Here is a 25,224-nt window from a genome sequence, read left to right on the forward strand (position 1 = left end):
GTGCCCTCTACTTTAAAAACAATGTTTTACAGTTCCTATACTTTTATTTTAAAAAGAAACTATTCCGGAATGGTTTCGTTTTATAATAAAAGTGTAGGAAGAAGTTGAAGCTTGTACTTCAGTGCACTGCACTGAACATTCACTTAAACAGCAGGTGTGTTTGTTTGAGGGTTTGGGTTGTGCATGGTTGGGAACGTGGCGATAGGGTTTGTGGGGAGCAGGGGCAGCTCAGCCGGGAACAAAGTACCACTACTTCTTTTCGTACAATTCGACCACTGCTTCCTACAATGGCGCAATGATGAAATATTCTAACTAACTCGCCTACTTGGTGCAGACGTTTCTATTATCTGCTTAGTGAGCACACTCCCATACGTTTTGAAAGTGGCAGTGAGGTTTCTGTCCCGCCACAGACTTGACTGTAGCTCGAGGCAGCCATGCACGCAACATACGGTAAGCCATAAATACACAACTCTCCCTATCACGTGGAGGTATGGGGCACAGTCTGCTACCTTGTTTGATGAATTACAATTTACTTTCCAAAACTGGTTAGTGTTTTGAGCATGTACTGAGCAGTTTTAGAAAGTAAATATATTTGTAAGCAAAGGTCATTCCAAGTGACCGGAGCGCCACGAGGGAAGCAAGCAACATTTGTTTGTAGCAATATTGTTACATTCTGTGCCTGGCGCCAACCTTGCCATATATATTAAATAATAATAATAATACATTATTATAAATGCATAATTATTATTTATAATTTATTATTTATATTATAATAAATAATAAACACGCAATTCGGGGGGAAATAAGCTGCAGTCATTCTTTGCTGGACTCAACAATCCAGAATATGGATTTCCCTTCCAGGTCAGCTCTATATTAAACTTCCGGAAAACAAATGTAGAATATAGGGCTATCTTTCGAGGAAAGAGGGCAGGAGAGAGAGGAGCTCGGCAAGAAGAGTGCATAGATGACTTGCTTGTATGCTTTGTACGTGCATCAGCCTCTGTTCAGTCTTCAGTTTGTGCCACAAAGCTGTCCACGTTTATCTGCTCATAAAAGGCAATAATGCCTTCTGTACAGTTGTTTAATACTGGGTTTTCTTTTCGTATGGAACAAACACATTTGCAACACCTCCCTGCAGCTGAGAGGCGCGTTAAGTGCAACATACAGTACAAAGGAGCACACAATCCAGGTACCACTAATTATATTTTTATTTCACAACTATAGATATTAATCTGAATAAAACAGTACAGTTGAAGGTTCCTGTACATGAGCGGTAAAAAAATAATCTTGCACAGCCTTCTAAAAGCCAAATACCTGCAGTACTCTGGGGTCTTGTCTGGTGCACAGGAGAAGTGCTTGATCGAATACACTCATTTTACACGAATGCAGCAATTTATAAGTGAACTCATGTTCGAGGCACAATTTGCATCCACCAACATATGTGAAAGCAGCAAGTTGGGTCAGATTATGAGTTGGAATTATTTGCCCTGCTAAGGGTAGGGTAGTATGCCACATTGCATGTTTTTTTTTAAAACTGGATTGCTATGTTGCACACTGCACAGCCCCAGCATATGGAACTGCATGTTGATGGCTGTCTTGTGCTTCAGCCGTTAGTCAAATTGTGTAATACTTGAACTGGACAGTACGCTGCCTGCTTCGGTTGTAATATTTTAAAAGTTGGAAAATGTTATGTGATTCAGTCTTTCAAATTGAGTGGCTTTTGGCACACATTGCAGTGGACTGTTAAAAGAAGCACAACACAATGCCTCCAGCTTCGTGTTCACAGTTTATCATCATTAGATTGGAAGTTTTCATTCTGTAGTGATCATGCAGGGCAGCCGTTACAGTCAACCTGGGTATTAGTAGATTTGTTCCAATACATTTGGCCGAATGGTACATTTGACTGAATTTGGGCTGTACCATTTGACCGAATATTTTTGAACAAATTGCCTAATACACACTGATCATGGGGAGTGGGGGTTGCAGGGTTGTCCCCCGCTCTCCATGATCGGTGTGTATTGGCCTTGAGGGTTGCGGGGGTGTTCCCCGCTTCCTCGATATAGGAGGCGGGATGGTAAAAAAAGAGAAAAAAGGACTCTGCAGCGACGGAGCAGACCCGCATTAGAGGGACGGATTCGACGCTGCCGGACTGAAGTTGCCGGGCGACGGGAATCAGGTAAGTGGGGAAGTAGCTTGGTTTGACTGTGTTTCAGCATCTTAGAACTGATCGCATTCAGTCTGGTTTTTTTTTTGGTCAGTTTGCCGCGGTCAGTTCTCAGACGGAACACGTGCCCAAACTTAAACCTGACACTGGTTTTAATCGTATTCTGGTGTATATTCAACCTCCAGCAGACCTGTGATCCGCACAGGTAGGTTAAATACAGTAGTTGGAGTTGGGGCTTGCAGTGGCATTGTGCCCCACCTGCGATGACAATGGATGGCACATGCAGTGGTATTGGGTGGTGTCGTGAGTGGTAGTAATTGGCAGTCTCACAATCAGCATTGTGAGCCCTGGCTTTTTTTTATTTTTTAACAAATTAAGCACTGTCTTGAGTGCTATCTGCTGGGTGACCTGATTATCATGTTCACTTTAGGTGCTGGAGAAATCGCTTTACCCTGGTAACCAGAGAGATATTTTTGTAAAAAAAATATTTTGTTCATTTGTTTTTGGTTAAATAACATTCAACCTTTACAAAACTACATTTCTAGATACAATAATACAGTGAAGGGGGAAAATCGAGATCAAACCCATGACCCCTCACCCCAGGCGCATATACAGAAGAACAGCAGGAAGAACAAGGAGCGCACTTATCATTAGAACCAGGCCCCAGCACACCCATGGGTGACAAATATGCTGAAAGACACCCACTTCACCAACAGTGCAACTTCCATGCTACATTACAATCAATGCAGCAATATCAGAATCTACAAACATAAGAATCCCTGTTTAAAGGCTTGGGAACAAAAGACATGTTCGCAAAGACTTGCACACCATTTGAAACATAATTATAACAGAATGGCTCAGCCCTGGCCAATGAACACTGGGAGCCCAGGGGCGAAAAAACCTGTTTCAGCTAAAAACTGATGGGAACAGATTCATACTGCAACAATTTCAGAGTTAGGTAATGGTGGGTGGCACAGCTAAACCAACCCACTGACGCAAAACTCTAATGTCCAATTATCAGGCTCTCTATAAGGGTTACATAGGTAACCTATTACTTAGCAGCCTATAACAGGAGGAGATAGGTTTCTAGGAGCTGATCCATTGCAAGCCAGCCCCGGGGGAGACGGCGCCTGAACTCTCGATGTGCACGACGCTCTGCATGTTTTTTTTTGCTGCTCAGAAATAAACGCAGTTTGGAACATGTGGCTGCCTGCTGGGGTCTCTGTTGCATTTCTGTGGACCATATGGGAGGTGTTGGGGTCTCCCATAGCTGGTGAGGGTATAGCTGCTGGGTCCCACAGCCCTGGTGGGGGTCCAACTTCTCCCCAACAAGTTGGTGCCCTCTGTGAGTCTCATTGCTTATTGTAAGAAATGGGTGAATGAGCACTGCCTGCACTCCCTGCCGCCGACTCAAGGAAGCTGTGGGACCCTCGCCTGCACCTGAAGACCACCGGAAAACACGTAACCGGCTAAAGGCATCGGGGGCCACTTGGAAATACCCCACTTGAGGGCAGGTGAGAGCCCTGCAGAAGAAAGGGTCCGGTGAAGCGCCTTGAGGGGATGTCCGGTAGCAGAGCAAGTGCCAGTGCAGCATAGGAAATGTAAGTCAACCAGCAACATGGACTTTGAGGGGGGGAAATGTTTCAAGTATTATAATGTATTGTTGATCAGTATGTTGCAGAAATGTTAAGTTATTTTGTTGGGTAGAAACTGGGGGGAGGCATTGTAAATTGGGTGCTGGGTGATTGTACATTGTCGCAAAATTCGGCGCATTGGTGATGATCGGCACGTGAATTGTAGTTGGGACTGGAGCAGTGATTGTGGTCCCTTCTTGTGTTTATGAGGATATTGGGTGGGGTAGTGACTCCCCACATATAGAAAGGAATGCCGCGCTGGTTGGTCCGGATGGCGATTTCATGTACGGGGGTGTGGATTTCCTATGAATTGACGTTGTAGATCAATGAGTGGATGAGGTTCCCTGCTAATTGAGCGTTTTAGTTCAGTGAGTGGATGATGTTTCCCCGCAGGAGGTAGCTAGATGGTTCCCGAGTGCGGAAAATAATTGACTGGTTAGGCTCCCCTGGTGAGGGGCGTGTCACACGTGAGGCGACGCAGTGTGCGCAGTCCAATTATAAGAGTTTTATTGTGGTTTACCTTGTTCCAGTTGAAACAGGAAGACAGCTGTGGGGATTGTGGGGTTTTATTTTGGGATATTTGTGGGGTTGGAAGCAATGGGTTATTGTTCTGTGTATGCACATTTGTATGTTCATTTATATTGTGTTTTTAGCTTGGTGATGTCACCTTTAGATTGATACATAGGATACCGATTTTGATGGTGAGGAGATGGTGGTGTGGTTTTGGAAAAGAAGAAGAGGTGACCCAGAGGCGGTGTGTGGAAGACACATGCGCAAGATTGTGGGGGTGTGCCAGAGAAGGCAATGGTTGGGCTGCACGTGGAGTGCACTAGCTAAGGTGCGGAGCCAAGAAGGCTCACAGAAATTGAAAATATGTTCAATTATCTTCTAACTTTTGCTCCCTGAACAGCCGACTATCGAAATTTTCAAACTGAGGTGAGGTAAAAGGTATCACACAATAGAGAAATGACTCCCCTTCACCTGTTGTGTAGCACACATCTTCCATGCCAAAATAAGTTAGTAAAACATAGTGTGCAAAGATTCAAAAATACTGAAGGTAAATAAATAAGACCATGGCTGCCCATAGACAGCTTCTCCAGAAGCGTGCAGCAATCGCTAATGACACACATGCATAGCACTTACACAGGAAAGAAGCTGGGGAAAAAGCACCTGGCTACAGTTGAACGGTGTGCATGAAGGGAAGGGAAGTGGCGAGGCATCAGCAGACGCTGAACCAGCACGAGCAGAGGGAAGAGGGGACTCACCCTTCTGCACCTCCGGGAGTGTAATATTTGATGACACAGATGGTAAGCAAGGAATGAATTGCATGAGAGGACTGAAAACAGCAAAAGGACATTTAAACACCACACACACACACAATAACAATACACTAAAGAGAACAAACAGGAAGGTGCAGAACAACCCACTAGCAGCACAGGAGCGAGCAAGGGAGGACTGCAGTGCATGAAAGCAGATTTGAAGGCACAGGTACAGAGGAATTAAATTTAAAGGGAAGATAACGGGTGAGGGGTGCAAGGAGTAACAATAGCAACAGAGAGGGGGAACTGGAAAGGCAAGAAAGGGATTGGAGGAGGAAGGATGAGAGGGAGATTATGGGAAAAAAGCGTGGAGAAGGGGAAGATGGCAAGGGAATGGGTAGAAAAGCAGGAGGATGAACGGGCGATAAAAGTGGCCAGTGAGTGGGTTGCACTGGAATAAGAAAGGAAGTGATGGGAGGAGGAGAGAAGGACTGAACGAGAGCGCAGCCAAACATGATAGAGGATCAGTAGGGGGTGATGCAGCATGCATGGGGTATGGAAGGGAGGCAGGAAGTATAGCGCACTAGACATTGACTGTGTGCATTGTAGATTGTGGCAAGAGAAGACGGTTAAAAAAAAAACGCAGAGGCAGAGAAAGGGAGATGAGGACAAGTCGGCACAAAATAAATAAGTATGAAATGGGAGGGGCAGTTAAAAACAGCCTCAACACACACGCTCAAGCATCACAATAGCAGTATCAACAACCACCACAATATGTATTGCCCATGTGGGGAGGATACATGGGGCAGGACGGGATCATTTCAGCAGACACCACAAGCACAAATGGAGGGAAAGTCACTACTACATGTACAGACACAGACACAACAAATGACAGCACCACTACCCCAGGACGTACAAGCATCACAACCCAGGGGCACTGCACAGCAGCCAGCACCCATACAGAACACTGACACAATTGCAACGGTACCGGTTACATGACTGGGAGGGGTCTTCCTAATGGGGAACAAACCTTTCAAAGGACATAGATTGACATTCTACCCTTAATAGGACAGCCCAAGACAAACTTGATTTGACTCACTCTGCCACACACTCATGCTCCACCTCCCCGACAGAGCGGGCGAGAAGCACGCCGACACACACACACACTCAATAATGCAGAGGACAATTGCATAGGGGTGGTGATAGGTATCAAAATATTTTCTTTTCTCGGTGACAGTGGGGTGACTAGGCCATGCATTACGGAAGAGACATTTGTGACATCATGAGCGATGTGGATATGACCACCTTATTAATAGAGAAAGCCATAACTTGTTAAACACCAGGCATACACATGTTGAAAGTAAGGAAGATTGTTTAAGAATAGTGGGGGTGCACGGTACAGAGGGGGGTTCATAGAGATAGCGCATAACAAGAGGGTACATTTAGCTACATTCTGAGCACACATCTTTCAGCGAGGAGACTGGGCTCATGCATACACGAATAACACATCAATTAAATGAGACACACAAGGTGGAGGAGGGTGCACTTGAGGCGGGGCGTACATTTCATTGACAGTTCACCACGGGAGGAGAGGAATAGAGGTAAAGGGTGGATGATCCATGTTCCCAACAGACTCAATTTGGCGACAAAATAACACAGTGCAAGTAGTAATGCCATTAGCGCTTTTGAACACAGCACTGTCACAAATGCATTAGCCAACACACATAGGGAAAGAGGTCATTGCTGCAAGAACTGGAGAATAATGGTTGTATTAAATTTTGAGAGCAGATAATGGGGGGAAAAATACATTGTTTAAATTTAACAGTAATGGAAGTAGTGGAGTGATAAAATACTCGACTTAAATGAGTAATTAACAGAGTAGGTAGGGTTTAACAAGTGGACATGGGGTGGGATATAGAGCATGGGAGTAAATTGTGATGGTTGGGTTTGAAAGAAAGGAGGAAGTAAATAAATAAATAAATAAATAAATACAAGAGGGGGGAGGGACAGGTAGCGAATAATTGGTAGCGAATTTCATTAGTACTAGCTTAACGTGCATGCAGTTCACTGCGAGACACGCCCTGAGAAGTTGAGAGAGGAGCCATAGAAAAAAAGATTTAAAAACCCTGCGATTATCTTAACTAAGTAACATGATCCTCTGAATTTAGAAACACAGCCACCCTATATGACAAATTTACCACCCTGATGTTTCCCTGTTTTGCTTGTCAGTGCCTGATGCCCCATGGGACAAAGGCACGCACTATAAATAGCTTTCAACAAAAGCACAGTAAATATAAAGATCCAAAGGCCCATTTGTACACTAGCACCTAAATTGCATATATATGATCCAAGTGTGTAATGAGTATCTTCACATAAATTAAGTGCCTACCCGTTTTCCGGGTACATTTCGAATAGTGCAACACGTTACGGTCAGACCGTCATTGAATGCCACCAGGTGGTGACAGGATGGTGCATAAATGTACCATTGGCTCCTCCCACTAGGACACTGAATAGTGCAAGAGTAGTGCAGAGAGGTTAGGTCAAGAAATTGAAGAATATGTAAATGTTCAGGTCTCAAGCGCTTCTATTTCTTTTCTCGCCAGATATAAAGGACCCAGGGCAGGCCTAAACACAATGGACAACTAACACCCAATGGCTACGGACCACAGTGGGACATTTTCCCCTCCTGACAGACTTTGTTAGATGTGTGAGGCGTCAAGCCCTACAAAGCGATGGCCACCCTGGCAACGAGGGAGCAACGATCAACAGGGCCAACGCAAGAGATTTTAATGAACTGCAAAATAGCACGAACACTCCCGAGTTAGGGAAATATGGCCATTCTATGGTCCAACGCACACTAGCAACTAGAATAGGGACCGACACACCCATGTCCAAAGTTTAATTGAGTTTCATATTACATTTTGGGCACCTACAGCTGTAACACTGTTTTGTTCCTTCTTTTTCCCCGCACATGCAGGTTGTTGCGTATGTATGCTGTTAGAAATGTGTAGGAAATTTCCTTAATGTTATCTTCCATTAGTAACCCTGAGGCCTACTAATTAAACCATCGTGAAGCATTCCCCACTCAATTGCCCACCCTATCAGGAACCTCAGACCCCTTAGAGCACGTTTCCCTGAAGTATATGTCCTTGTTTCCATTGAATAAACAGGCCAAGATTTTCCCTACCCATATTCAGAAATTTTGAAAAAACGAAATGTCCAGGGGGAGGTTTCATTTTTGCCCTTAGTGATTGTTTAGTTACCGGAGCTTGAGGTTACTGACAAGTACTAACGTATTAACACCTTTCTTGCGATTTTCAGGCGGGCAACTTTATCATCTCATCAGCTGCAAGGACCCAGCAGCGTAAGTGGTTATGGGCAAGCAAATACAGACTTTTATTATTATGATGGGACTATTAATGATGAACGAAATAATGGGGGGTGGTCATTTGAAAATTATATGTAATAGTGAGCATTACCGCTGTATCCCCTGCTAACATTCCCTAACCTAAGCAGGAAGACTTACGGCGTCAGTGGGTGAGGAAAAGCTGCTGCTAAAGTAAGGAGAAGTAAGGGCAGACACAAAGGGAGTAAAACATACACATAACACACATAGCAGAAGTAACCAACAACATGCACACATGTACAAAATTGGTAGGGACACCACTGGAGAGAGCTGTCCTGATTGCTCTTTAACATATGCCGTGAGAGAAATGATTACAACAGAAATTACTACAGCAGAGCACGACGCCCATGTATCCCAAGGTGTGAAGAAGATTGCAAGGGAAGACAGCAACATTGAGATTGATTAAAAAAAAGGGGGTAATCCCCTATGGAAGATGATTACATAAAGCAGCTAATTGGAGAACAACTGTATGTGGAAAGTGACCAGAGAGAGAAGAAACAACGAGCAAATGCACCAGTGAGCAAGCTGCAAGAGAAAAAAAATAAAAGAAAAAAAATAATAATAATAAAAGAATAAAGAAAAAACAAAAGAGAGAAGAAGAAAGAAAAAGAGACAAAAATATGATAAGTACCTAACGGAGTGAGACAAAAGAGCAAAGATGGTCACTTGGGTGGAGAATGAAGAAGGACGTATACTGTGAAGGTACCAGCCTTATGTTACCAGCACAACAGTGACAAGAAGTGGACAATCATGCTGTATGCAAGAAGGTTGAGAGAAGTAGGGAGATGAGAGCAGGAACAACACTGCTTATGGACTACTATTGAGCACATGCATCTAAAGCTCAAGAGAAACTACCACCGAATTGGGGAGGAGACTGTTCATTGGTGCGCATCAGCATGCCCTTGTTGGTGATGTCCAAGGAAGATGTGAAGAATGACACATTACCCAAGATGGAAAACAACAGAAGAAGAGAAACAGACAGAGGAGTGAAAAGAGGGGGGGATTACTTGTCGTGCGAGACAGAAGCAACATAGGATAAAGTACCAGCACACAAAAGAATGATCAGCAGAAAATACATGTGAACAGGAAAAGCCAAGAACTAGCTAGCATTTACATAGTAATGGATGCCATCATGACTGGCTGGTCGATTGATGGTGGTAACGGAAGCACTACTACAGAGCGCAGCATCATTGTGCAAGATCAAGATACGTTGCAAGATGTGAGAGAACAACAGAAGAAGACATCGGAATGCAAATAAGAGACATAGTGAAAGGAAGAGCCGGACTAAGGGAGAAGATAGCGGTGTGCGACATGGTTCCAGCAGTAATAAAGGTGGCTACTCCCTGTGATCGAGGAAGTACGAAGGGAAGTGAGTGTGGTGGAACATAGAAGGAGAACACTCCTATATGTACTGTTCATCAACAACAATGTGAACAATTATGGACACTTCAAGGAATTGACAAAGATATGCAGACCGGAAGGAGGCGAATGCTGCTTGGTGGTGTGGTCGACAAAGTCGACCAGAGGGGGGACTGAAGAGGGAAAATCGAGATCAAACCCATGCCCCCTCACCCCAGGCGCATATACAGAAGAACAGCAGAAAGAACAAGGAGCGCACTTATCACTTGAACCAGGCCCCAGCACACCCATGGGTGACAAATATGCTGAAAGACACCCACTTCACCAACAGTGCAACTTCCATGCTACATTACAATCAATGCAGCAATATCAGAATCTACAAACATAAGAATCCCTGTTTAAAGGCTTGCAAATGCCTATATGAATTAACATGGTCTAATTGCACAGTGTAAAGCCATGTTTCAGGAAAATTACAGCCAAGTTAATTTCTCTCACTGAATACTAGCTGCAGATGCCTTCACCAATGTTCCTCGCAAACCCACGAGCAGCCAAGGTTGCGCAGTCAGATAAGATTGCTTTCTGCAGACAAACATTTTTTAATGATCCACGATTGCGACTAAGCCACGGCAAAGCACCAAAGCCCAGTGTGTTTTTTCCTTTTCTTTCTGGGAACAAAAGATATTTTCGCAAAGATTCGCACACCATTTGAAACATGATTGTGACAAGAATGGCTCAGCCCTGGCCAATGAACACTGGGAGCCCAGGGGTGAAAAAACCTGTTTCAGCTAAAAACTGATGGGAACAGATTCATACTGCAACAATTTCAGAGTTAGGTAATGGTGGGTGGCACAGCTAAACCAACCCACTGACGCAGAACTCTAATGTCCAATTATCAGGCTCTCTATAAGGGATACATAGGCAACCTTTTACTTAGCAGCCAATAACAGGAGGAGATAGGTTTCTGGGAGCTGATCCAATTCTGTGAGGTCAGCCTGCACTGTGATTACAAAGCTGGCTTGCAAGCCAGCCCCAGGGGAGACGGCGCCTGAACTCTCGATGTGCATGACGCTCTGAGTGTTTGTTTGTTTTTGCTGCCCAGAAATAAACGCAGTTTGGAACATGTGGCTGCCTGCTGGGGTCTCTGTTGCATTTCTGTGGGCCATATGGGAGGTTTTGGGGTCTCCCATAGCTGGTGAGGGTATAGCTGCTGGGCCCCACAGCCCTGGTGGGGGTCCAGCTTCTCCCCAACAACAGTATGACAATCATATCAATTTGTTACAATTGAAGCATTTTATCATCAATAATTTGAAGAAAATTAAAAAGAGAAAAAATACAAATAAAAAATAGAAAATAAAGAAGAGGAAGAGAAAAAGCATTTGAACACTTACTTAAGCTTTCTCACCATTAGAAAGCTTTAGACATTTCAAGAAGTCCAACACAGCACAAGCCACAGAAGAAGGGTAGCCACCCAATAGACAGTGCCACATGTTTTCACAATCAATAAAAACTCAATCATGAACCTGCTTACTAGAATACAAAAGGGGAAAAGCTACAATGCAGGGCAGTAAACAAAAGGTGCTTCATGGTTTCTCTACAGTTAATCACTACAATATCTATGGAAAGATTGCTCACCTGGAAAAGATTTCCTCTGAGCAAGAATATGCCTAGTGGGTAAGATGTCCAATCTAAATCTCATGAATTACATATGTAAGTGGCTGCTAGAAAACATGAGAGAAAGGGGGCCAATGGTCCCAGTTTCTTGTGCTCCAAGCGCAAATGATCAAGAGAGCAATATGCGTCTAGTGAATCCGTGGTATAAGACCAACCTTTTTTATATAAAGCTTCGAAAAAAGGTTTTACACAAGATGCTCAATACCCAGTTCGTGTTTAATCAATATACCATTACAATTTTCAACAAACTGAGTTTTAAATCTTTACCTACTGGGCTGTAAAATGAGATCTAAGTCACCATAGAGAGCATTTTCAGAGGGCACTAAGATCTTTCGACAGAGTAATAAATAATGCCATTTGGCCATAGCTTGAAGTGATCTTAGGCCAAGTTAATTTCGTAATGCAGCCAAAGGAGTGCAATTGGGTAACTTCAACACCCTTTGCCATAGCCTTGCTTCTAACGATTCAAGCACCCAAAATTTCAACCTCATACAGTAATTTGGGAATCACCTTACCCTCATAATATTACATTAGGGGGCAGACAAAAAATGTACAATTTGTATAATTCAACTTGGCCATTTGGCTTGCTAGAGCATCCACCCTATGTTTCATCATATCACTTATATATATAAGTGATATACTAGGCTTACTAGTGATGGGACACCCCAGATATATCAGATGATACAATTTTATTTTATTTGGTCAATTGAAGAATGTTGGTTTTATTCGGATTTCTCATAAAGAGAATATGCTGTGAATATATTAAGATACTTCTTTAGCCCAATGGGTGTACAGTTAAACAATAAAAAATCATCAGCATGTGACAAACACGGGAAGCAAAAATGCATCATTTTGGAAGGAAGAAAAGTATTCATCCAGGTCAGAAACATATCAAATTAAAAAGACAAGGAGTAATGCATCCCTGTCTCAAACCAGTTTCTGTAAATATTTTCCTGGAAAGATTGCCCCCAGAATCAAGTCTGACTTGTATGTTCGTATGTTCGTATGTGTAAGCAATCCTATTATTCATTTAAGGAGACCATTGGGAATGTACCAGAACAAATGCAGAAGAAAGAAATATAGATGCCACATATATCCATATATGGATTTATGTTTCTTCCCCAGCCAAGTTAAATGTTAGAAACATTTTAATAGAAAACCATTAAGCAATGTTCACAAATACATTCGAATCCCGTTTGAAATGGCTTCAGTCTCCCAACACTCTCAGCCCAACGTGTCAAATGAGTTAACAATATAGATGCAAATATCTTACCGTCCATGTCCAAAATTGTGATGGGTCTTTAACTTTTGGGATCTGATTTTAACCCTATTTTAAAAATTGGCACAACAAAAGGACGTTGCCACGATGAGGGAAAAGAACCCCTAGCCAAAAAACTGTTAAAACAGAATGACAAAATGGTGGCCCAAGTATTGGGGGCAGGCTTAAAAAGAACATTTAATAATTTATTTGAACCGATCGCACGTGGAAAACTAGCCTTTTAAATAAGATCATACACCTCATCTCTGGAGATTATTAGAGTCCAATTATCCATTTTATGTGGAAGAGCGTGCCACTCACAGCTATCCTGTGTAACCTAGTCACAAGACTTGTTTATTAATTTATTTTGCATTTGTAGAGTCCACTACAGCCCACGGGCATTGAGGCGTTAGAGTACATAGCTGTAAAAATGGGCCACCCACAAATCCTCCCAAATAGGATTTAATTGTGTATTAACTCGTAGACCATCCATGGAGTTATTCACAGACCAAAAATATATATCATCCAGAGTTTTTAAAATGCCCAACATTCATTCTGCATCATTTTGCATCATTTTGCACACATTCCTATACAATGTTTTTTTTTTAAATCCAATTCCTATACATTTGTTTAATCTTTCTAATTTTATCCTTACTTTAAATCGGATCAGACACCTTGGATTTCACTTTATGTACTTCTTGCCTAATTAATTGTTTTCCATCATGTACTAGGCCATCAAAAGCATACGCATGATGTTTTAACATTTATCCCTTTCTCGATTTATCAGTCCTACTGAATAAAACGTCCAGGGTATTACCCAGAAAGGTAGGAAATGTGTCTAAATTAAATGCGTCCATCACCATCCATAAGTAGTGGTGCAAAGCTTATCATTAAGCATTGAAGTGTGCTTCCCTTTCCATCTAATTCCATTACCTCCCACCCCTGAATTGATCATTAAAGTAAAGGATGGTCCTGCCAGTGTGCAGTGTAGGGCCACCTTTCTCTGCTGTTAAGAACCCAGACTTCATGCTTGGTGCACTGAAGAGAACTTAAAACCAGCTCCCCCTGTGATCTGAATTTCCCGTGGGACAACAGTCATGATGATTAATCTATGATGGGGAGGTGTGAGTGGAGGGACAAAGATAAAGACTCAAGAAAGTCAACCTGACTTGTTCACCCTTTCATCCGGGTCTTTTTCTCATAAAACTGGTGACAAACTCTCCAGCTTAACCTTGGAGACAAAGGGTCTAAAGGGCCGGGTTTCACCAAGAGCTAGTGAATGTTGGACCTTGAGGAGGCATATGGGGATCCCTAGGTCAACCTCACTCGATCACCGCACTAAGGCAGGGGCAGGGGATCACAGGATCATTCAAACCCTCACAACTCCCACAAACACGAGTGACCGCAAGAGGCAGGGGGAAGATTCCTAAACACCTCAAAGATGCTCCTTCCGGAAAGTGAGCTGGTCTAGCCCAACACAAATGTCCAATTAATGAGCCTTGTCTATGTCTTTGGGCTGCAGTTTTTGGGGATCCCAGACCCCCTTTGGAATAGAATGGGGTCTCAGCCTTTTACGGCCACCACATCCCTGTCTCCCCAAAATCCGAAGGTCTCCACCAAGAGTTGTTATGCCAACAGAAATTCTAAGGGTCACCCTTACTTACATAATGTTGCTCTCAATTTTCTGGGCCAAATGAGCAGGGGATACCCTACATGGGAAAAAATATTCTACAATCCTACTTACCTATGACATGATAGAGAGTTGGCAAATGTGAATCTGCGTCGACTGAGACAGAAAAAACAGGAAGTTTTGGCGAGCCAGAGGTGCTTTTATACCCAGCCGAAGGCAGTTTTTTGGCTTTAAAAAATAGGAAAGCAGAACACTTTGTTTATGGACTTGTGAACATGGGTGCAATTTTCAGGGTGAGGGGGGCAAGGGTGTTTGACCCCCCCAACTCTCGTGGCACACCATTTGTCTCCCTCATTTGGCAGGGGCCCGTTTCCTTTAGATGCCATGTACCCCCCAACATTTTAAGCAAAGTTACTCCACTGATTGTGAAGCTCCTGTCTCCTGGGTGAGGACTTACCTCATTGAGTAAGGATTGTGACAAGGAAGACGAACAAGTGGTTAATGCACTTTTGATACATGGATTCCATCAACATAATAACTGTTTCACTACTTGGCCTGTTTTACTGGAACTTTACAAATGTGCAGTATAAATGTGCAGGCTATTTGCACTATTGCAAACATCCTCTCCTTGTATAATGCATTGAAACAATAAATATTTGTATCAGGGCAATATGTGTCCAGTGCACATGCCATGCAATATTGCACTTCTAGAAATGTGAATTTTCTGAAATATGGCTCTTACGTTAAAATGTAAAGCCCTTTAGAAATGACGGAATATTTTGATTTGCAATTGTTTGAAATCAAATAAAACAGCACGTCGAAATATCCACGGTTAGGTGCAGTAACATAAGACTTTTACAGTTACCTTTGGTCATTTATTACAAATGTGATGTCACAGTTTGTATTTTTTTACTTTTCAATCTTGTATGAAAGGAAAATATCGAAAGAATTACTACATTTTGCGAAATGTAAAAAAAGTAACAAGTAAACATACATAATCCAGACCTGGTTGTGTATTATTTTAATGACCTGAAAAATCCTTAAACGAGGTCAAGGAAGAAAAATGTTCCATTGTGAGGGATGAAGGATTAGTCTCTCAATTGACGCCTGTATTAAATCTCTTAAATGCCACGGCTGTCTCCTCAAATACTAAGCCTTTGCGTACACTTTCTACTGTCTTGGGAGGATAGCTCAGGCGCAATGTGCTCCCCTTGGAAGCAAGAAGACATACAGGTGCGAGCACTGGGTCCGCGCTTAGAAACCTTCGGGTATTAAGCGCGTTTTAAATAACCAATCATATCAACTACAACAAAAATAACCCAACATATCTTCATTGAAACCAAAACAACATCATTAACAATCTATATGTACATATGTTTCTATCTCTATATATCAACTGAAAAAGGAAGTTTTCCAAAAGAGTTACAGTCACCCTTGCCAATAACGATTGAGTCAATATGAAGATAAAATGTAACCAAATGCGGAATAGGATTTATATGTCATGAAATGCTCATTTTAAGGTGATAATACCACTATTGGTCTAAAGCTCTTGTGATCATAGATGCTGTTTATGTTTTTGTGTGTTAAACATGAGTTAATACGACCCAATTTAACTTAGATTAAACTCTGAGCCTCAGAAATCACTGAATGAAATGCTTGGTTGGTGGTCTTAGAGGCAAGGCTGGGAGGGTTGGCTGCTGCCTTGTAGGATGTTTCTTCATTATAAAAGGTGCCCCCACTTTCCCAGCAATTGGTTTCATTTAACATGACCAAAATGAAAGGCGTCATCTCCACAATGCAATGTGACTAGCGTCTAAAGAACCTGAACTAAAATAGGCATTATTTAAAGTTCCTGATGCAGTCGAGCATCATACTATTTGGCCAGCAACAACAACTGCAAAGATACACCGTGCTGAGCTACTGAAAGACTTGGATCATAACCTACAGCTCCCAAGATACATTGTACTGGGCTTCTACTGCCAATTACAAAGGTTTGGAGATGCAAGTGAAGGCAACACGCTGGATACCATGGAACCCAAAACTATATTTCCCAAAATGCATTGCGCTGAGTTTCTAGAAAACCCATACCTGGAAATTGAACTTTTTACCCATCCTCAAGCTGACACCAAAAAGCCAAAAAGTGCATTTCAAAAGATACATTGTGTGTTCCTCTAGAAACTACAGACATGGACATCAATTAAGGGTCGTCAAAGGTGTCAGCAGCTACCCCTGGCAGGCAATCCCTTTGGACCCTGAGCACTTCCCTTGCATCACCTAGTCAATAAATCCGTTTTGTTTTGAACTCTGCGATTGTGTTCTTTTAAAAATGGTGATGGCTTTAGTCGCATGCATAGACATATTGTATTATGCAATGTGGACATTTTCCCTAATGAAAACTACCATGACATCTTCGAAATTATTACTGTGTAGGAACTAGAATTCTGTGTAAGTCAATATACTTTCGTGCGTGTGTGCGTGACATCATCGTTTATGCAGTTTGCGTAAATGTGACTTTCACTTTTGTGACAATTGCAAAATGTTTAAAACACGTTTTACTGTGTACTGTTGTAAATATCAGTTAATAACTTTCTTTCTATACACCTATCAATGACCTGTCCAGAATGGTGTCATGCTAGGTATCTATTGGCAGGGCTTGGTGCCAGATGAGCTGAGTAAATAGTACCAAAAGGCAAACATGATATGATATGATATGGCATTTATAACGCGTCTATACACAAGTGTTTCAAGGCGCGACGAGGCATGGGAGGGGAAAAGAGGGAAGACAGAGACAGCGATCCTACTAGGCCCGGTGAAATTTAGATCGCGCAAGGGCGGGGAGGGGGGAAGGGGAAAAGTGCAGGGGGAAAGGTGAGGGAGCAGTGCAGTATATAGGAAACAGTAAAATAAATAAATAAAATAAATAATAAATAATAAATAAAAGTGCGGCCATCAGGTGACAGTGCTAAAGGGTCTGTAGGGATACAGAAACAGTCCCCGAGTGCCAGGGTTGCCAGGGGGGGCGGTGCAGGTGTGGAACTGGAGGGGAGGGGACCTGGGCCCAAGATCAAAGGGTGACCCGGTGACCAGGTAACCAGTGCAGTTTCAGATTTAGCCAGGAGATCAGCAGGGGAGAGGAGGAGGAGAGAAAGCAGAAGCAAAGAGGAAGGTCTTGAGGTGCTTCCGGAACCGAAGATGGTTCTCCTCAAGTTTCAGATGGGCAGGGAGGCTGTTCCAGAGGGAGGCTCCAGGAGAAGAAAGAGATCTACCACAAACTCGCTGCTTGGAGAAGCGGCTGGCCCTGAGGTAGTTGGAGGCGAATGAGCGAAGAGCATCGAGAAGGAAGATATTTAGGAAGAGAGCGTTAAAGGTATAGAGTCCTCAGACCCCAGAAGGCCTTATGGACAATGCAGAGGTTTTTGAACTTAATCCTCGGAGCCACTGGGAGCCAGTGCAAAGACTTCAGTCCTGGAGAGATACGATCCCTGGGCTTGAGGCCAAGGACAAGTCTTGCAGTCCTGTTTTGGATGAGTTGCAGAGGGCAGAGAGTAGAGGCAGGCAGATTTAGAAAGAGGGTGTTGCAGTAGTCCAGCCTAGAGAGAACCAGAGCTCTGGCGACAGTGAGCTTCTGGGTGAAGGAGAGGAATGGAAGAATACCTCTGAGGAGATGCAACTGGTATTGTGACTTCTTAGAGACGTTAGAGATGTGAGGAGAGAAGGAGAGTGTGGAGTCGAAAATGACCCCAAGGTTTTTAGCCTCACAGGTGGGAGCAGGTAGCGGGCCAAGAGAGGCCAACCAGAGAGTGACAGAAAAGGAGGGAACAGGTGTGCCGATGAGGAAAATATCAGTCTTACTGGCATTAAGGCAGAGATCATTGACTGCACACCACTCCTGGATGGCTGACAGTCAGAGATGAGAGAAGGAGAAGAGGTGGCAGAAGGGAGCCTGAAAATGAGCTGAGTGTCATCCGCATAGCACTGAAAGTTGGGGCAGAGAGCGGCAATGCAGTGGGCAAGAAGTGCCAGGTATTGGTTGAAAAGCCAGGGAGAGAGGTTAGACCCCTGGGGAACACCACATGTAGAGATAGAGAAAGAGGAGAGGAAGGACCCAAGTTGGACCTGGGGATTGATCAGAGAGGAAAGAGGCCAGCCAAGCCGGGGCCTGATCGGTGATACCCAGGTTATCACAGAGATGATTGAGCAGGATGGCATGGTTGACCGTGCCAAAGGCAGAAGAGAGATCAAGTAAGATGAGGACACAGGGGGTATTGGAATCAAGGTTGGAGAGCAGATCTTCATGGATGTTCAGGAGAGCAGTTTACATGCTTCGGGCAGCTCTGAAGCCAGGCTGATGGTAATGGAGACAACCAACAGATTCAGAATGAAGAAGCCTGGAGATGGTCAGCTTTTCCAGGAATTTGCCCTGGAAAGGAGTGATGGAGATTGGACGATAGTTAGCCGAGCATGAAGGGTCAGCAGAGGATTTCTTAAGGAGAGGGTGCACAAGGGAGTGCTTCAGAGGGCAGGGGAAGACTCCAGTGGCAAGGAGTGGTTGCAGAAATCAGCCAGTGCAGGAGACATGGTGTCAATGTGGTCCTTAATGGTTTTGGAGGAACAGGAGTGAACCTGTTTTGACAAGACTTTCATAGATCGGATTTGTCTAGAAACCTTGTCTACAGAGAAATGGGGAAAGGCAGAGAAGGAGGGAGGAGAGGTAGCTGCAGAAGGGCCAGAGGAAGAGCAGGGAGTGGAGGGAGGAGGGGGAGAGGAAGAGAGAGAGGACAGGTTGTCCTGAGTTTTAAAGATGAAATGAGAGGCCAGGGGTCGTGCAGAGGACCTGGAAGGGAATAGGAGAGGTAGAGCCTGCAGCAGGATTGGTCAGCTCCTTGCAGATTTTAAAGAGTTTGGCCAAGTTGTTGGGTGCTGCGGAGACACGGGGTTGAATGTGGGCTCTCTTCTTGGTGCGGACAGAGAGCCGGTATTGCCTTTGGAGCAGGCGGCATTCCAGTTTGTCAGAGGATATACCAGAAGCATGCCATTTCCTCTCAGCCACCCTGCACTTGCGTTTAAGGATGACAAGGTCTGAGCAGTACCAAGAGTTGCACTTGGTTTCGGGCTTCAGGCGGATCCTCATGAAAGGGGCAAGAACATCAAGAGTATCAGATATAGCAGAGTGAAGCATGGAAAGGGCTGTGTCACGGTGTGAGTAAGCCAGGGGGTTAGGCCGGGGCAGAAAGAGGCAGTGAAAGCCTCAACTGACACACACTTCATAGGTTGGATAACCGAGAAGGTAGGTGGCAGTGCTGGAGTTACCTGTTTGTCAAATTTTGGGGTTATGGTTTCACTGGCATTGGGCAGGCTATTTGGAGAATGCCCTGCGGCAGGGCTGTCCAGGAAGAGGTATGTTATCCGTTGTACATGATTGTGTGTGTGCCTACTGGTTTAATTGTCACCACGTTGTTGTGTTTCAGAATAGTTTTGTCAAATATGCATGGTATTGTAGTCAGATACGAATGAGCCGGGTATCAGCATCCATACCTGTGACAGAAAGGAGGCTTCTGCTTTTGTCCATTCAGATCAGTTCAGAATAGATAGCTCTGCCGAAGCCTTCGCCAACCATCAATATTATTAGGCATGCACAGGATAAACACACTGCAGTAGATATTCCACAGTGAACTTTGCTAAACTACTGAAAGACGTGTAACCAGAATCCACACTGCTCACATGTAGGCGAAGACTACAAACATCTTCATATTTCAAACTTCCTCACATTTTGATGCTTGGGACCAGTACATCAGAATTACATCTCCCAGGATGTACTGTCCTCGGATGCTGGAAACCATGGAATCACACTCCACACTGTTTATAACTCCTGATGCTTTTATGCAGAATAATATTGAGTAAAATCATCATCTCACAATTTCCACTTAACTGATGTACTGGAATTAAAAAAAAACGGAATGAGTTATGGATAACATTCCTGATCCTTCCATGTATTTAAGGGTTCATAGTAACTAGCATCATGATATCAGAAAGTGCTAAATGCACAGGGACTTCCAGCGCATCTTATGAGATGCAATTTCTTGCTGCCTAGTATCCAGCATGACAGCATCAGAGAGGGTGGAAAGTGCATACTCGATTTGCTGGAAGCTCTGCACTGTTTACTTTGGGAAATGTATATGAGAAAAGAGCCAAGGCTATTTCTCGATAATAAGAACTTTATTATCCAGTGGAGTTATGTTCCCAACAAATGTGGACGAGACTTGGTCATTCGATAAACAACACTGCTAAAGATGTCAGAGAAGATGATAGTGGCGCTAGGTCAAATGGAGGAAGAGATACAAAAATTGGTTCCACTAGAAACAGTAAAAAGGCGATTGCGTGAAATTAAACAAGAAATTGTAGGCTTTCAGGAGTTTACAACACTGGAGAGAATACATAGAATGAAAAAGGATCACGATAACATTTTGCGTGAGAAAAGCTTCCCGTACACTAAGGAAGGGTGTGTATGTGGGAATGATAGCGCCTTTTGGCGGGAAGGAACTGCTAACTCAAAACAACGTGTGAGGTTGAGTGATGCATCCTTTGGCTCCAGTGATGAAAGTATACAAGGAGAGGACACCACCAGAAACACAAGAAGAGAGTTTGGAGATAACAACACAGGCGCAAGGTGTGATCCAAACCTGAGAGGTTCAAATAAAAGGAGATGAAGAGGGGGGTCATAATCATGACTCTTTTATAGGACGAGGAAAAGAAAATCCAGCAATAGGACAGGACGAACCCAGGATAACATGGAGCCGGAGAATGAATTTATCAGAGTATAATCGCACAACTGATGAGAAGAATGTTTAAAAAAAAGCCCTGAGCTTTGTCACTACATGCATACATAATAAATTCCAATTCAGAGATGAATTCCAACATTTGACAAGAAAAATCCCCTTTAAACCTATATTTTCAATAGAAAGATGAATCGGTCAACAACATTCAGTCTGGATTATGTAGTCCATCAATGTTTACACCACCACCATTGACAAAAAGTCCAGAAGCCCTGTTTTTTGGAAACAAGTGTTAAACAAAGTAACACAGCTAGAAAAGGATATTAGCAGGGGGTGTGGCTGCCTCCAAGCCAATCAGGAGGGTCAGAACGTGTCTTTACCACATGATAAAGCCCATGTTCCAAGCTGCCATCTTGCCCCGTCGGGACCGAGGTAAGTGTGCACCAACGTCCCCTTACCACCCCCCACTAACCACCTTTTCCATATATCTATAGCCCCACCCCCACCCCACTTACCTATCACTCCCTCGTCCCTTGCCATCACATAACCATCACAGCAATTGCTGACATGGAAAGTGAGAAGGACTATGTGTAGTTCTGTTTTGCCTCTTATATGGCAGCCATCTTGTATTGTAGTTTTTTCAAGTTGTGAAATGACAAACACGCTGTTTCTCAACTTGAGAAAAAAGGTATAATCAACCCGGCATGACATGCTGTAACTGGTGCCCCAGGGCATTACCTGACTGGTAATGCCCCCACCTCAGGGTTTATGGCTTAAGTAAACACCCAGGTCAGAATGTAAGCACTGCAGAAGAAGAAGCTATAAGTAAATTTGCCTCCAATAAATAAATGATCATACGAAAAGCTGATAAAGGAGGTGATATAATAATTTTGAATAGGGCTGACTATATTAGTAAATGCGACAGACAATTAAGGAACAATATGCATTACGAAATACCTAATGTAGCTCTCGAAGCAAAAAGAATGACTTTTTGGTTAAAGAAAAACATCATTACTAAGTTTTATATATTTGCAAAGATTCATAAATCATTGGTGAATTCTACAGTTAGACACATGGTTTAGGGTATTGACTCGATTTTCGAGCCATTATCTAAGTTTGCTGAAATATGTTCATGACATTTTTGTGCCAACAAAATAATATGTCCAAGACACAAGGGAGCTGATGAAGATAGTTGAAGGCTTTAGAGTTCAATCCAGAAACAGAGTTGTTGATTGGTTTATATATTTCTTCCCTATATATGATGATCCCGCAAGCAGATACATTAACAATGGTAGAAGAGCTTTTAGGCCTGAAACACACAGAGAATGACACACCCAACTCATTAATTCTCAGGTGTACCGAAATGGCACTGACGCAGAACTTCTTTATGTATCTTAATGAGTTTTAACGTCAAATCCCCAGAACAGCAATTTGAAACAACTAGAGGGTTCTATTAATCCATGTTCGGATCCATTTGCCAAGCAGTTAACATTATGGGAAAGGTTTATAGATGATGCCCTGGTAATTTGGCATGACACCCCAGAAGAGGCTTTGGACTTCCTTGGTTGGCTCAATGACCAGGATAAATATTTACAATTCACTATGAATATGAGTAACACCAAATTGAATTTCCTAGATATCACCAACTTCTCTTAAGTTGAATCACAGCACTTTAATGTAAAACCATTCCAGAAGCCCACGGACAAGAACACATTGCTAGTTTATAGCAGTTTTCAACCCAGACACATTTGAGATGATCTTCCTTTCAGTCATGCTGAAAAAAACAGCACTACAAGACAGGCCTTTAGGTTTGAACCTGAGTAATTAAGTGTGAAGTTACTAGTGAGAGGTTATCCTCCAAAACTGATCAAACCATCATGCCGACGGCGAAAAACAACAACAGAGTAGCCCTTTTAGAACACAAATATCAAAATAAATGGCATGAGAAATTAGTCTGTGTTAACACATACACCAGTTTGTCCAATAAGATTAAGAAAATAATTCTTAAAAACTGGAACATTTTCAATCAGGGGCCCTACAGTTTGGACCAACCCATGTTTGCTTTTAAATGAAGTAAAAACTTGATGTGAGTCTCAAGAGCGAAACTAATAAATATTTACCCGGGTTATGAGACTTGAGCAAGACTATGGGTTGCTCCATGTGTCAAAATGCAAATGCTGCCAACAAACCTCTCGTGGCCATGAGGTAGACATTGGGCTACAGTATTTGTGGCAACAAAAAGACAGGGTGGTGTAAGCGATTTGGTGCCTCTTTAAAAGGTTATACATAGGCGAGACAGAAAGATCATTAAGGGTAAGAATAACAGAGCACAAAAGCTGTACTATGAAATAATTGACCAAACATTCTCTGGCTAAACATTTAGTCGAGGCAGACCAGAGTTGTGACAGCTTTGCATGGAGGTGTCCTTTACAAATTGCATACATGCACTGATAAAGTTATTAACCAAGAACTTCTTTTGAGGAAAAAGCAGGAACTACTTTTCTTAATAAGTAGCCATTTAAGTGGCGTACACGAGCGGATTGAAGGGTAGAGGCTTAAGTGTTGAAATAAGATAACTAACACGTTTGGCATGTGATAAGTTGTGAGTTTTCATACAGGGAAACAAGCCAAATTGCATTAGTGAGCTTTGCACCTTTAAAAAAGGAGATCATGAGTTTTCTGAGAACGGAGTGCCACATTTTGTGAAAGCGTAAGGTCAGGTGATTATATGTAGGGAACAGTAAAGTTGAAACAAGTATAGATCCCAAGAGAGATAATCGCTGTGGAGAGCTACACTCTTAGATGAGGAATAGCCAGGTTTTATACAGACATTTTGAAGGCGGCATAAGAGGGGTAATTTCTGATGTGGGCTGGCAGAGAGTTTCAAAGAGCCGTTACAATGCCAAAGAAGCTCACCCCTTATGCTCTCTTGTTTTGAAGTGAGGGGTGAAGAGAATTATGCTGGTGCCGGGTCTGAGGGAGCGCACCAGAAGTTTCCAGCTAACACTGTTGTTGAGGTAGAGGGGGGGCTTCTTTGTGGATGCAGCGGTCGGCAAGAGACAACTTTTTAAAGTCAATGCAAGCTTTGAAGGGCAACCAGTGGCCATTGCGTCTGGTTGCCAAAATGTGATCTGAATGGCGTAGGCCTAGTCCAGGTTGGATGCTGAAGTGCCCATGAGCCGAACGTTACAATAGTCCAATTTGCTGAGGATTGGTGCTAGGCATTAACTGACCTCGACATACGATGGTGAGGTTACACAAGCGTATGCGCAGTATTCATTCATGAGAGATAAATTACTGTGGTTGCATTGAATATAGAAACAAATAGCGTGAATTGTTGGTTATAGAATGATGTCTAGAGTGGAAAAAGATTAGGTGTGAACAGCAATTGAACACAACATAGCCGGCTGTACGTAATCAGTTGACACGCTGTTCCCCTTCTTATCCTTTTTTAGCAAATAATGTGAATGCTAGGTAATGGCCTGGGGTGCCGAAGTTAAGAATGTATACATGTTCACAGAATGTGGGATGACAATAGAAGATACATTTTTCTTATTCTCCGCACTTGATGAAGAGTTTAAAGTTATGACTTTTGCCTTTCATTAAAATGGTGTGGTGTTTCCACATGTTATGGGTGAAATAGTGCTTGAATTAGATTAGCAGACTTAGGTCCTCATTGCAAATACTGCGGTGCAGAAAAAAAGTGGTATTTACCACTGCATTACTGGTGTATTACCGCACCCCATACCACAACTTTGGTGGTGAGGTGAAGGAAAACCCTTCAGCAAAATACTGGTGGTAATTCTGCCACCTTCCCATCTAAATCAGTGTAATTACTGCCACCAGAATTACCACCTGTGGTAATTCCACCAAAATCCCCATGGAGTCATATGGACTACATAAATGGAGATTAACACTGCCATACCACCTTGTAATCTGGTTATAATTCTGCCAGACCAAGTGCCGGTAATGGTAATTCCGTTTGTCGGTATTCCGGTGGATTTAACACCAGAATACCGCCAAATTTGCATTGTGGCTCTTAATGGAGAGAATAGGGACTTACTGGTTAC

The sequence above is a fragment of the Ambystoma mexicanum genome, chromosome 6p, assembly GCF_040938575.1.
Source record: "Ambystoma mexicanum isolate Mex_15411 chromosome 6p, UKY_AmexF1_1, whole genome shotgun sequence".
NCBI lineage: Eukaryota > Metazoa > Chordata > Amphibia > Caudata > Ambystomatidae > Ambystoma > Ambystoma mexicanum.